Here is a 13,335-nt window from a genome sequence, read left to right on the forward strand (position 1 = left end):
GGGAGTATAGCCTGGAGATAGAAAGCCTCTGAGTTCCACCCCCAGTACCACCAAGAAAAAAAAAAAAAAAAAAGCAGCAACAACAACAACAACAAAAAATACATATTCTTATACAACTAGAAGAGTGGATAATGCACTCGGGCTGGAGTTTAATTTATAGTTCTTCCTCCTAAAACACAAGAAAGCAATCAGCAATTTCTACTTTCTGGAACACAGAATAGATGTACTTTTTTCCTATTCTTCCTGCTAAGTGACATAAAATATAAAACAAGCATGAAAGAAGACTCCTAGAGGTGAGGGTGGCAAGTCATCTGAAGACAACACCAAGTCATCTGAAGACAACACCAAGTCATCTGAAGACAGCACCAAGTCATCTGAAGACAACACCAAGTCATCTGAAGACAGCACCAAGTCATCTGAAGACAACACCAAGTCATCTGAAGACAGCACCAAGTCATCTGAAGACAACACCAAGTCATCTGAAGACAGCACCAAGTGGACTAAGGACCCAGGAAGGACACACGGTTGTAATCACTCAGTATCACAGACTTGAAAGGGCCAACAATTGGGAAACATCAACAGGTGCAGGGAAAACAAAAGGCTGGTCCTGCTAGCCAAGGCCAGATAAGACAAGCCCAAGACAGAAAACTTTTAGTCAAAAAACACCTATTTCACTTCAGCCAAACACCACTAAAGAAAAAAACATAGGTCCTTCCCATCATGCCAGCAAAGGCTAAGTGGGTAGACTAGACTTCTACTCCAGCATGACTTAAACAGGAGGCATCTCCACGCCCCCAACTGGGACAGGGTCAGAGAAGCTAAATAAGCCAAATAGGGAGCCATGATGATGATGTCAGGGAGGCGACACAGAGAGACAACGAGGTCTCCATCATCAAAGGAAAACTAGTGAAGTGTCAAGACTTAAACCACTGCCCAGAGATGAGGAGACCACTCGATACAATGTCACTGGGGATTGTGTGGGAACTAAAACGCCTAATAGTACTGGTTAAGTTCTAGATCAGAATCTCCATGGCCCATGGCCCAGTTAACCTGGGAAGTAGTTCCTAAAGATTCTAATCTCTTAAAAATTCTTAAAAACCTTAAAGAGCTCTTGTTTACACCTATCAATATTTGCCCTATTAGAAATTACAAATGAAAACCTTTTTAAAAACAAAGAACACCTAAGTATCAGTCTCTAGCAGTCAGCAATTATATTCATCACATGTCATGTAACCTCTGAAAATTCCACTCATAAATGATGAAAGTGAAATAGGCAAATAATGCCTTACTATTATTATGAAAACAATTTTGATCTTGTATCTGTGCAAAGGAGTTTCATAGATCACTGCACTGCACTTTGTCAACTGCTTCTACAGAGGATACCATAAGCATGATTATGGTAGAGTGCCATAAATGGTAAGCCATAGCTAACCCAAGTTTAGAGCAGCGGAGAAGATAAGGACCACAGAAACACATGGGGACTTGCTATTCAGAGTGCATGGTGCATGATCCAACAAGCAGCATCTATCTGTCCTGGGAACTGGTTAGATATCAAAAATTTCAAGTCCCATTCTAAAATAAATGAATTGAAATCTTTAAAAGACTTCTGGTGATTTATAATACACTTTTTTGTAGTTTAAAAAGGATTGTGGAAAATTTTTTTTAAACCTGGACTTAATCCTACTTTAAAGACAATTAAAAAACCTGATATGATAAATCAAAAACCTTTTGAAAGTCATATTATGGTCACTTAATCTAAATAAATACCTTTTGAGCCAAAATTACCATTAAAGTCACAGCTGCATTCCATTCAGCATCGTTCTTTGCAAATAATTTAATGTATATTTTGAATCTCTTATGAAGCTACAACTTCAAAATTAAATACAATTTTCAAATTATTTAATAAAAGTCCAATGTATATTAGTTTCAGCTTATTGGTAATTTAAATTCCTGGAAATACTACCAGGCCATCATTCTCCTAGTAACCCTTCCTTCCCAAACACTGAGAATTTATTACAGAAGAATAAAGAGAAACCATTGTTTGGGTTTCCTCAGTATTAAGTGCATTTTTAGACATTTTTTATTAACACATAATATATGATCTGACAACAGGGTGCTCAGACTATCAGTTGACTGATTTTAGTATTTTATCATTAGAAAACAATTTTTTCATTAATATTGAAGGAAGAGGGATATACTAGGACAAGTGTGATGAGCTTGTCACAAATGTAAGATTCTATACTACAAAGAAGATAGTACACTTGAACACTACATAATACTCATTTTTTTTTTTTTTATTGGTTGGGCAGATCTTGGGATTTGTAGTTTGCTATTAGGTTACCAAGGTAACTTGCATGTAACTGACACTGAGGAATCACACCTTTTAAAACAGGAATCTCTTTGTAATTTAATAATGAAAATTTTTCATAAACAAATATTAAAGTCCTGAGTGTTAGATATGGGTTAAATAAAATTCCCACTACATAAACACAGAAAGCATTTTTATACACACACACACACACACAGACACACACACACACACACAGGAATATACACAAAAAAGGTTCTCTCATGATTTTTATAAAGTTCTATATAGTTTTAATATTTTTTCATTTGCAATTACACATACGAACTAAAGAACCTTATGGAAACAATTTCCACCAAGGCAGGAACACTAAAAATCATCAATTAAAAATAAGTTCAAGATCAAAATCAATAACTAAAGCTTCATTACAGCATGTAGATACATAAGAAATTTGAAAAAAAATTGAATTTAACAGGGTTATAAAATTCTAACTTCCAAGTTTTACCAAGTACCTAATAATACATACTTCCCATTAATGACAAAGTGGTGACTAAGAGTAGCAACAGACATAACAGAATTAAAATTATCTAGTTTTATACAGGAAACAGAATCACCAGGGTCTCTTTAGAGCAAATTACTGATACTTCTGAATCTGTCTGACTACTCACACCTCATCCTCATTTACGCTCTTTCTACACCCCCAAAAGCATATTAATTCTACATTAAATGGCTTTTTTTCCAGTGCTAGCGAAGGAACCCAACGCTTTGTGCATGCTACACAAACACTCCATCACTGAGCTATATCCCCAACACTACAATCTCATTTTTAGTGTATTGAATTAAGTACATTACTTGGGATAAATCCATTTATCAAATTCAGGATGAGCAAAATAAAAAAAAGGAAGTGCTGCTGTACAAAGCACAGTATTTCAGGTAATAAAGTGTGAACAGTCACCTTTGTGTTTTATAGATTTCCCATGGTCTCATTATAGTGGATGGAGGGGGGGGGGGTGAGATTAAATGCAGGAGACTAGTTTCTAACTATAAAGAGCTACACAAAAACTTTGGCAGCCTGAGCATGGTGGCCCATACCTATATTCTCAGTACTTAGGAGGCAGAGACAGAAGGATTGCAAGTTTAAGCCCAGCCTCAGACTCTAAGCTAGACCATTTCCAAATAAAAAAATAAAATAGGGCTGGGAGTGTACCTCAGAGGTAGATTATCCCTGGGCTCAATCCCTAGTACCCGCCCCCCACACACATAAGGGGTAGAACTGTACACATTAGTGCTATCAGGGATGGAGAAGAATAAAAGCAAGATTTTTAAAAACTGTGTGCAGGACTGGAGGATTGCTGTTCAAGGACAGTCTCAACTACTTAGCTAGGCTCTTGGCAACTCAGTGAGACCCTGTTTCAAAAAATAAAAAAGAATAAAAAATAGTTCTGGGGGTGTAGCTCAGAGGTAGAATGCCCCTGGGTTCCATCCCCAGTACCACAACAACAACAACAACAACAAAAAACTGGGTATAATTCTAGGTGAGCAGAATTAGTATCTAATTGAATAGCTGCTTAGCTTATGAGATAAACGTTATTTTCTTTGATTTTCCACAGCTTTACACATAATATTCTTATTTTACAAAAGAGAGACAGACAAATTGGCGCTCTAGCAAGACTTGAACTTACTTAACTACAACTGAGTCCTAACTCATAAAGGCTTACATCCTGCTAAAATATAGCAGAACCCAGACTGGCATACAAGTTTACCCAATTTCTTTAACGTCCAGGTTCCTATTGGTATAAACTGAGTTTAACTGATAGTTTGATTATTCACAAGTAGTGTCTTCTTATTTATTGTCATTAAAATTACAAAAAGAATTATGGTGTGTCCCTCTCATGTTCCAAATTAAAATTAACCAAAACTTTAGGTTTGCTTTCTAAGATTTTGTGTCTCATCTTCTGATTTAATGTCCATTATAAATACATCAGGTTTGTCAAGGAGGGAGGAGAAATAATGTTTGTTGTTTTGTTTTAAAAGTTTGACATGCTCCTAAGATACTGAGATGGGTTAGTAGGTAGTAGAATACACACTACAGTAGAATTATATTTAGGAGAAAAGAAAACTACAGAAAGTGGATTGAATTTGATGATCGTACAGAAAATATGTTGGGTAACCATAAGTCATTCAACTTCGCGATCAAAAATACTAACATTAATACAGTATAAGTGATTACACTGATACTTGGTTAGCTGGACCTAAGGGTTTACATATATAGAACTGTGACATATAATTATGCCTTAAACATGATGTTTTATGGTAAAATTTTGAGTTACATGTTTTTGACAGACTAGTCACTCAGGGATATAAACCTTTGAGGGATAAAACTTATTTATTCACTTACTTATTTGTTCTTGTACTGGAGATTGAACCTATGGACATTCTACCTCCAAGTTACACTCCTAGCCCTTTTTTTTGTTTTGAAACAGAAACTTGCCAGATTGCTGAGGATGGCTTTGAACATGCCATCCTCCTGTCTAAGTCTCCCAGGTACTGGGCTTACGAGGCGACAGCCACCACAACCAGCTGTGACAACTTCAATATGCCATTTAATTGGCTTTTTGTCAGGCTCAGTACTAAATGCTTTATTCTAACTACAAACAGTGATACAAAACTACAACTTTCTTCCTCCTCTCCCATATGTAAGAATTCTGTATTAAACTGTATTAAAAGAAAACTGAAATTTAGAGGTGGTATTAATCTGCCCAGTCACACAACTCGGTTTCTGTATAAAACAAACATGTTGTAAACAATACACTACCAGTCTTCACAATTTTGTACTTACATAGCTTCAGTAAAAGAAATTTCGAATAAACATACCAACTTGAAAAATATTAGTCTGTATGTTTAACACAATAAGTGAATGAGACACAGTACATCTCAGTAGAAGTTTTAATATGTTCTCTCTACGCCCAGGGAACTACCTGTCGGCGATTGCACAGGCTAATTGTACATTTTAAAATGTTACACAGCGGCCGCCACAAGGGGAATCTGCACCTCCTTTGACTATGCTTTACAATAGCTGGTTCTTAAAACACTGGCTCTTAATCTACTCGTTAATTATACCAACAATCAGGGATCAAATAACTTGTCCTCGGGGTTTAAAAAGCAAAGAGCTCGTTCTAGGAACCATCGCTACAAGCCCTGTGATCCCAACAGCCCTTTCAGTTGCCCTCGGGTCCTATTTTCCCGCAATTCCCAACCGGGATTCTTCTCCAAGTCACTTCCACAAGAAATCAGGGATTAAAAAAAGCCAATCACCCCACCCTCCAAACAAAAACCACCTCCAAACATCAACACTGTCTTCAAGCATCTCCACTGAGATTGGTGCGAATAGTGCAGGTGACGTTTCCACGAAACTGGGGCTTTACCACCTGCCCCATCTCGGTGATAGCGACCGGGTCCTTTAAACCCAAAGTTGTGGCGGGCGGGAAGGCGGAGCGGCCGAGGGCCCGGGGCCGGGGGCCCGCGACGGCCGACGCCCGGGGCCGCGGAGGGAGGGCACGAGGGACGGCGGGCCCCGCGCCGCGGCCAAGTGTCCCGCGGCGGCGACCGGAGCCAGCGGGGGCCGCGCGAGGGGCCGCCGGCTCCGGGACCCCCGCGGGCGGCCCCCAGGCGGCCGGGGACACCGGGCGAGGGGCCCGGGGACCGACCCCCGAGCGGGGACCGCGAAGCGCGCGCCCGGACCCTACCTCCAACAAGTCGAAATCGCCCAAAGGAACCGACCCGCGGGCCGTCGCCAAGTGACCGGACACCAAGGCCACCCTGGAGGGCGGCTCGGCCTCCGCTGGCCGGCGAGGGCCCGCCGGGAACCGCGCGCCGGCCTCGGGAGAAGGCTGCCGCCCCGCCGCCCCGGCGCCCACCGCGGGACGCTCCGCGCCTGCGCCCGCCCCCGTCCCCGGACTCCGCCCGCGCGTGCGCGCTGCGGCGCTTTGGTGCCGGTTGAGTCCGAGGGGCGGGACCGGAAGTTCCGCGGGCGGGCGGGGCTACCCGTGAGCGCGCGCGGTTCGGCGGCCGCGAGTGGCGGGCGGCGGGTGCCTGGCCTAACTGGAGGGGAAGATCGCGGGGCGCCCCGGCAACAGGTTCACGCATGCGCCCGCCGCGCCGGCCCGGAGCCGGGAAGAGGCGGGGCCGGCCCGGAGGGTAGACCTGGCAGCCATTTCCCGGAAGGGGCGGGCCGGCGGGCGCGGCGCGGAATTCGAAAGTGTTCTTTGGGGCCTGTTTGCCCATCTTTGCTTAGCCAAGAAGGGACAGCTTTGGTTTTTTTTCTTTTAAGAAAATTCGGGAACTGGGAGGCAGCAGTAGTTAGACTTCAAAATCAGACTGATAAATGACGAAGGGGTTTCTTCCAAAATCCAGGAGGAAGGGCAGTCCGGGTAAGTCCCTCGGGTAGGCGGAGAGACCGACCCCGGGCCCTGATCCCGGTTTTTGAAAATGTGGGTTAGGAGCCGGGCGTGGCGGTGCACGCTTGTCATCCCAGCCTTTGGGAGGCTGAGACAGGAGGATCGCAGGTTCGCGGACAGCCTCAGCTATTTAGCGAGGCCCTTTACAACTCACTGAGACCCTGTTTCAAAATACATAAAAAATAGGGATGGGGGTGTAGCCTGGAGGTAGAATGCCCCTGAGTTCAATCCCCAGTACCGGGGAAAAAAAAAGTGGGTTCGGGCGAGTCCCGGGTGTGCGGCCCCTGGCGGCGCTCGCTGCCCCTCCAGAACACCTTCCGCGGCGGCCCAGGACCAAAGTAGAAAACCCGAGCCGAGCGGCCAGGCTCGACCTCGCCCCTGCTCTCCGCCCACCGCTCTGCGGGAGCTGCTGGGTCCCCAGGGCCCTCCGCACTCCTTGGGGCTGACTCCCACGCCTCGGTCAAAGCCATCCGGGCCATTCTTCCCGTCCATGTGCGCACCTGATACTGTCTTTTACATTGTAGGTTGCTGTTTGAATATCAAAAATTACTTAAGGAAGGCATTGGGGTGATGGCACGTGCCTGTAACCCCAGTATCTGGGAGGCTGAGATAGGAGTATCGCAGGCTCAAGACCAGGCCCCGCAATTTAGGAAGACTAAGCCATCTAGCCAGACCTGGTTTCAGAACAAAAGATAAAAAAGGGCCAGGAGTGTAGTTCGGAGGTAGAATGCTTCAGGGCTTAATCCCCAGAACCACATGGATACAGAAAAAAAGGCACTGGGGTTGTGTATTTACTGTCTTTTCTCCTCCATCTTCTGAGCCAACTCGGGTGTAAACCTCCCTTTCCCCAATAAATAGTGAACTCAAGTAGTTCCTTGGTTTAGCGGTCCCTCACTTCCCAGCCCCACCCTAACTTACTCCCGCAGTTCTACTAAACTAGTCAAGTAACTTCGCATTCCCATGCTCCAAAATCTTACAGCTTGGGGAAATAATGGCGTTTACTGCCACTCCACCCACCAGTTGATGTCCAACCTCCAAAGTCACCTTTTACTTCTGACAGTAACCAAATGTGTGGGCTTTGCCATGGATCAATGAAAAGTAAGGCATAGTCAAATAAACTAAAGTGTCTGGCCGAATCTCTCCCAGTGGGTAACTCACAGGAAACTTTTCCTTGAAGCCCAAGAGGAGGTAGCACAACTATGTATACTCCATGACCTGCTCCCTTCATGTCTGCCTGTACAGGGCACATTGTTAAGTCGTCCATTTGTTCCTGTAGCCACCCTTACCCTACAGCAAGGTCTTTAAATACACAACCTGGTCTTCCATTGTGTCTCCGAGACCTAGAAGCATTCCTTGTAAGTTGTAGACATTCATTAAATATATGTTCATAACAACTAAGTTAAATGGGCTAGAGCAAGCCTCAAAGTTTAGGCAAAATTCATACAAAAGTAAAACTGAAGAAACAACTTTAAGAACCAGCGCCAGTTTCTGAAATGATGTGGCAAATCTCATACAACACGTTTTCTCATTGAAGTAAAGTTTACCCAAATTACCAGCCTCGAAATGTAGTCATCTAAATGGAATCGGGAAATTTCAGTATTACCTGCCTTTTTGTTGAAATGAACTTTCTAATTTTTTGCTTCAAGTTGAAATGAATTAGAATATTGTTGTCTTAGTGAAATGTTTTCACATAAATCAAGCCACTGACCTCTTTATGTTCTTTAAATTTGATTCATTAGTAGAATTAGCAAGGTTCTGTGTTTTTCTCACCTCATTCAGTTTTATAATTAACCAATAAAAGCTTATTAGCTTTTAAGGAAGTTTTAGGAGCATAAATTGATTTATGGGTACCATATGGTTACATCAAAGGATTTGTTTTTGTTTTAACTTGAAGTGCATTCTTAAATCCTTTATTTAAGAAGAAATTTATGTTCTTTCAGCCAAGCATTAATTCCTTAGAGATTTTTTTTTTTAATTTCGAGCTACTAAAATTTGTCATGAGATTCCAAAGATATCAGAATCTTGAAATTCATTCAATATAATACGTCTCATTTCATTTTGGAGAAAGGTTAAATCTCTACCCAAGGTCATACAGCTAATCAGTAGTATATCCAAGACCCAAATCCTATGCATCATGTATTCCAAGTCCAGTGTCCTTTTCACTTAACAATTTATTGCTTATAATGTTTGTTGTGTGTTCTGACTTTATTGGTACAGCATAAGTAAGCTAAATAAAATGAAGCCATTCCTAGAAGATAAAGTTATTTGTTATGTGTCATTCTGACTTTGTAGATTCACATAAATATTCCACTGTCACAACTACTTAAGAATTTCAAATGTATTAGATTCATTTTTATATGAACATGTATTGATTTTATGATCAGATTGACCGAATTAGTGAAATTATTTAATAAAAGATTTGAGTAGGGACTCACCAAGTCCCCCACCACAAAAATTTTCTAATTTCACTCTTAAAAAATAAAAAGTAGGCTGAGGGTATGGTAGAGCCTGGTGCTCCTGATGTGAGAGGTCTTAAGTTTGATCCCCAGCACAGCAAATTAAGTAGTTATGTAGATAAGTAAATGAAAGGCAAGACAAATGCCAGGTGTGGTGGCACAGGCCTGTAATCCCTGCACTTGGGAGGCTCAGACAGGAGGATCACACAGGTTCAAAGCCAGCCTCAACTCTTTAGTGAGGCTCTCAGCAACTTAGTGAGACCCTGTTTCCAAATAAAATATAAAATAGGTCTGGGAGTATAGCCCGGAGGTGGAAAGCCCCTGGGTTTCATCCCCAGTACCACCAAAAAAAAAAAAAAAGGCAAGACAATTATACAGTTTTAATAGGAGTAGTATTTTTAAATTTTTCTTAATGCTGAGCTTTTTTCAAGTAACCTCAGCATGTTCGTTGTGACCATATACAAGAAGTTTCTGTTCTTTCAATGTAGTTTAATATCTTAAAAGCTATTGCATTCGTTCTCTTTTTGTAATTTCATATACTTTTAGAGTCTTAACCATTTATATTTAATATAACTTCCAAGAAATGATTGGTGCAAAGATCATGTGATGAGTAATGGAAAACATGAGGTGATAGAAGTTTAATTTGGGGATGAACTTCATTCTCCAGTTATGGTATGGCCAAGGGAAGTGGCACACAACTGTAATCCCAGTACTTGGGAGGCCAAGACAGGAGAATTGCAGGTTTGAGGCCAGTTTCGGGAACTTAGTGATACCCTCCGCAACTCAGTGAGACCCTGTCTCAAAATTAAAATAGAGCTGGCGATGTTTCTCAGAGATAGAATGCCCCTGGCTCCATCCCCAGTCAAAAAGTTATGGTATAGTTATTAATAAAATGTACAATTCACATCATTTTTCCTTTTCAGAATTGATTTTTTTTAAAACATTGTGCTATTTTGAGGGGTCTTCAAATACAACATGTACTTTTAAACAAACTCAGGTTGTAAATATACTGAAGATACTCCTCTAAAATAGTATTTTAAAAGAATATTACATTCGGGACACATGACTTGACATTAACTTTTTGCATTTAGTATTTAAAGATAGCCACAAGTGAAGAAAATAAACTTCTACAAAAATATATAACCTGTGAAGAAATTCACTGTCCATTACTAGGAAGCTGATGCTTTTAACATGATTTAGGATTTTAATCCTGATCACTGGCTCATCTCAGAAGGAGGGTGAGAAGTGTAGACTAGTGTAAAGTGGGAGCAGGGAGGCGAGTCGGGAGACTTAGAGTTGTATTATAGGCAAACTTGAGGCGATATAGGTCATGAGATACAGGTCTATAGCATATTGTGAGAATGGAGGACTTGCTAAGCAATTTGCTGTTGGGGAAAAAAGGAAAAAAAAGGAAAGAGAAATTGCTAGGTGGGTGTGGGGTTGCACATGCCTGTAATCCCAGTAGTTGGGAGATTGAGACAGGAGGATGGCAAGTTTGAGTCTAGCCTGGGCAACTTAGTGGGATCTCATTTCAAAATCAAATAATTATTATTATTATTATTATTTTTTTTTGCAGGTCTGGGGATGGAACCCAGAGGCATTTGACCTCTGAGCTACACCCCCTGCCCAAATTTTTATTCTTTATTTTGAAACCGGGTCTCATTGAGTTGCAGAGGGCCTCACTAAGTAGCTGAGGCTGTCCGCGAACCGTGATCCTCCGGTCTCAGCCTCCCAAATGCTGGAATTACAAGCGTGCGCCACCATGCCCGGCTAAAATCAAATAAATTTTAAAAGGGTTAGTGGTATAGCTCAGAGACAGAGTGCCCCTAAGTTCAGTCCTTAATCTCACACACACACACACACACACACACACACACACACACACACACACAGGGAAGGGAGAAGAATCTCTGCTAGGTTTTGAGCCTAAGCAACTGGATATTCAGGAAAGATTTGTGTATAACAGATTAGAAGAGAGGTCATGGTGGTATCCAGAGTTGGATGTATATTAAGCAATTAGATCTTCTGCTCAGGAGCTCAGGGAACACTTCCCCAGATAATGTGTGATAAATAATATTAAGGAAGGTCAGAACACAGATGAAACTAAAATAACATCCTACCCTAATCCTTTAGATATTTTTCCCTAGCAGTAGTGAATACTATATAAAATCTTGGAGTAATGCAAGAAGGTCTAGTAAAAATTTACTAATGATGTTTGTAAGTGGAAAAAAAGATTAATTGGAGTGTGTAAATAGTAGATAGCTCCTAGCTGGGCATGGTAGCACACTACTATAATCTCAATACTTGGGAAACTGAGAGAGGATCACAGGTTTAAGGACAGCCTCGGGAATGTAGGGAGACTCAGCAAGTTATAAGGCCCCGGTTCATAAAACTAAAAATAGGGCTGAAAGTGTAACTCAGAGGTAGAACGCTCCTGGATCGCACACACGCACATGCATGAACAAAGTAAATAGCTCCTGTTAAAATGTTCCTTTGATTCCTACCATTCAGAGAAAAAAGTGAAAAACTACCATACTTAATCTGCTTGTCAAAGACACGTGGCTTAACATTTTTTACATCTATTTTGATAATATGTGGGAACTGCAGGCTAAAGGCACAAATGGCTTTGAGATCAAGAATATGGTCAGAAGGATTGGCAATGAAAGAGGCCTTTTTTTCCTCCTAGAAAATGTCACATAAGTAAGGGAAAATGGAAAAGAGAACACTTTGCCTCAGAAAGTAGCTCAAGGTTTTCTTTCTGAAAGCTAGCAGATAATTCTTACAGAGACTTTTTTTTTGCCAACGTTATTCATCCAGGTGTGTTCAAGTAGCCATTACAGGATTGTAGTGTCTTACTGACATTTAAAAGCATAGCCTCTTGTCCTAGGTAGACATTTCTGATATTTGTTCAAAAGGGTTGTTTTGCAACATAACTGTGGTTACTTATTCTTTAAGCCAGCTTTATTTCTTGGTAACAGAAACTAAAGTAACAGAAAAGTTGTGTGAAGTGTAATAATACTATATTAAAGGTATTATTTATGGGCTTTTAAGCTCTCTTTATTTTGTGCACAGGATACAATCTGTGGGGAATTTAACATATTACCAGTTGAGCATTCCTACTCCTGAAATCTGAAATGCTCCCAAATGCTAAGCTTTTTGAGCACCAACATGCCGCCATAAGTGGGACATTTCTTTACTGTTAAACTGCTCCCTGTATAAAACTATTAAGTATACTGCATAAACTTGCCTTCAGACTGTATAAAAAGTATATGAAATGCAAATGAATTTTGTGTTTAGACAGAGTCCATCCCCAAGATCTCTTCATAGATATATATGTACGTGTGTGTGTGTGTGTGTGTGTGCGCGCACGCGCGCGTGCTCGCGTATGCGCACGCAAATATCCCAAAACCTGGAAAATTCCAAACACTTCTGATACCATGCATTTTAGATAAGGAATACTCAACTTGTAATAGAATCAGTTCTGGACTTTTTTTTTTTTTTTTTTCCCGCAGACATGACTGCCCCCCCCCATATAACATTGTTCTAGTAATGTCTTTAAGGAATGACCCTAATATAGTTGAATTATTTGGAGAACTATAGCTTGTAAACTCTAGATTCTCTCTTATTGTTCTTTCTCTGATGTGTCACCACAATCCTCAGAATCCGGTTGTTGTCAGGGTGCTATACATCGCTGTGTTTCTGCACGCCATCAGCAGCACTGCACGGGGTGATCGTCTTCATTACTGTTCGTAGGTATGTGTGGAGTTAACTTAGGGAGTGAAGCACTGTAGCCCTGATGGGAAGGAGTGAGCCTTCATGCTGGAAGCACCAGAGAAAAGGCGACCTCGCCCCAGACCACAAGGCTCGCTCTTAGGCAATCTGAAGGAAATCACAAAATAGGACTCTTATTTATAAAAACACTGATTTTATAAGAACACTGGTAATTTGAACCATGAATTACATGCATATTTGATCACTTAATGTTTAGGCAAGAAACAAACTTCTAAAGATTTCTAGTCTTATTTCCCCAGCTCCTTACTGATAGGTCTACATTTTTAAAAAGTTTTTTAATGTGAAAAGTAATACATATATGTAGTTATTTAAAAAACAAAATAAC

Source organism: Muscardinus avellanarius (assembly GCF_963383645.1).
Source record: "Muscardinus avellanarius genome assembly, chromosome: 15".
Classification (NCBI taxonomy): domain Eukaryota; kingdom Metazoa; phylum Chordata; class Mammalia; order Rodentia; family Gliridae; genus Muscardinus; species Muscardinus avellanarius.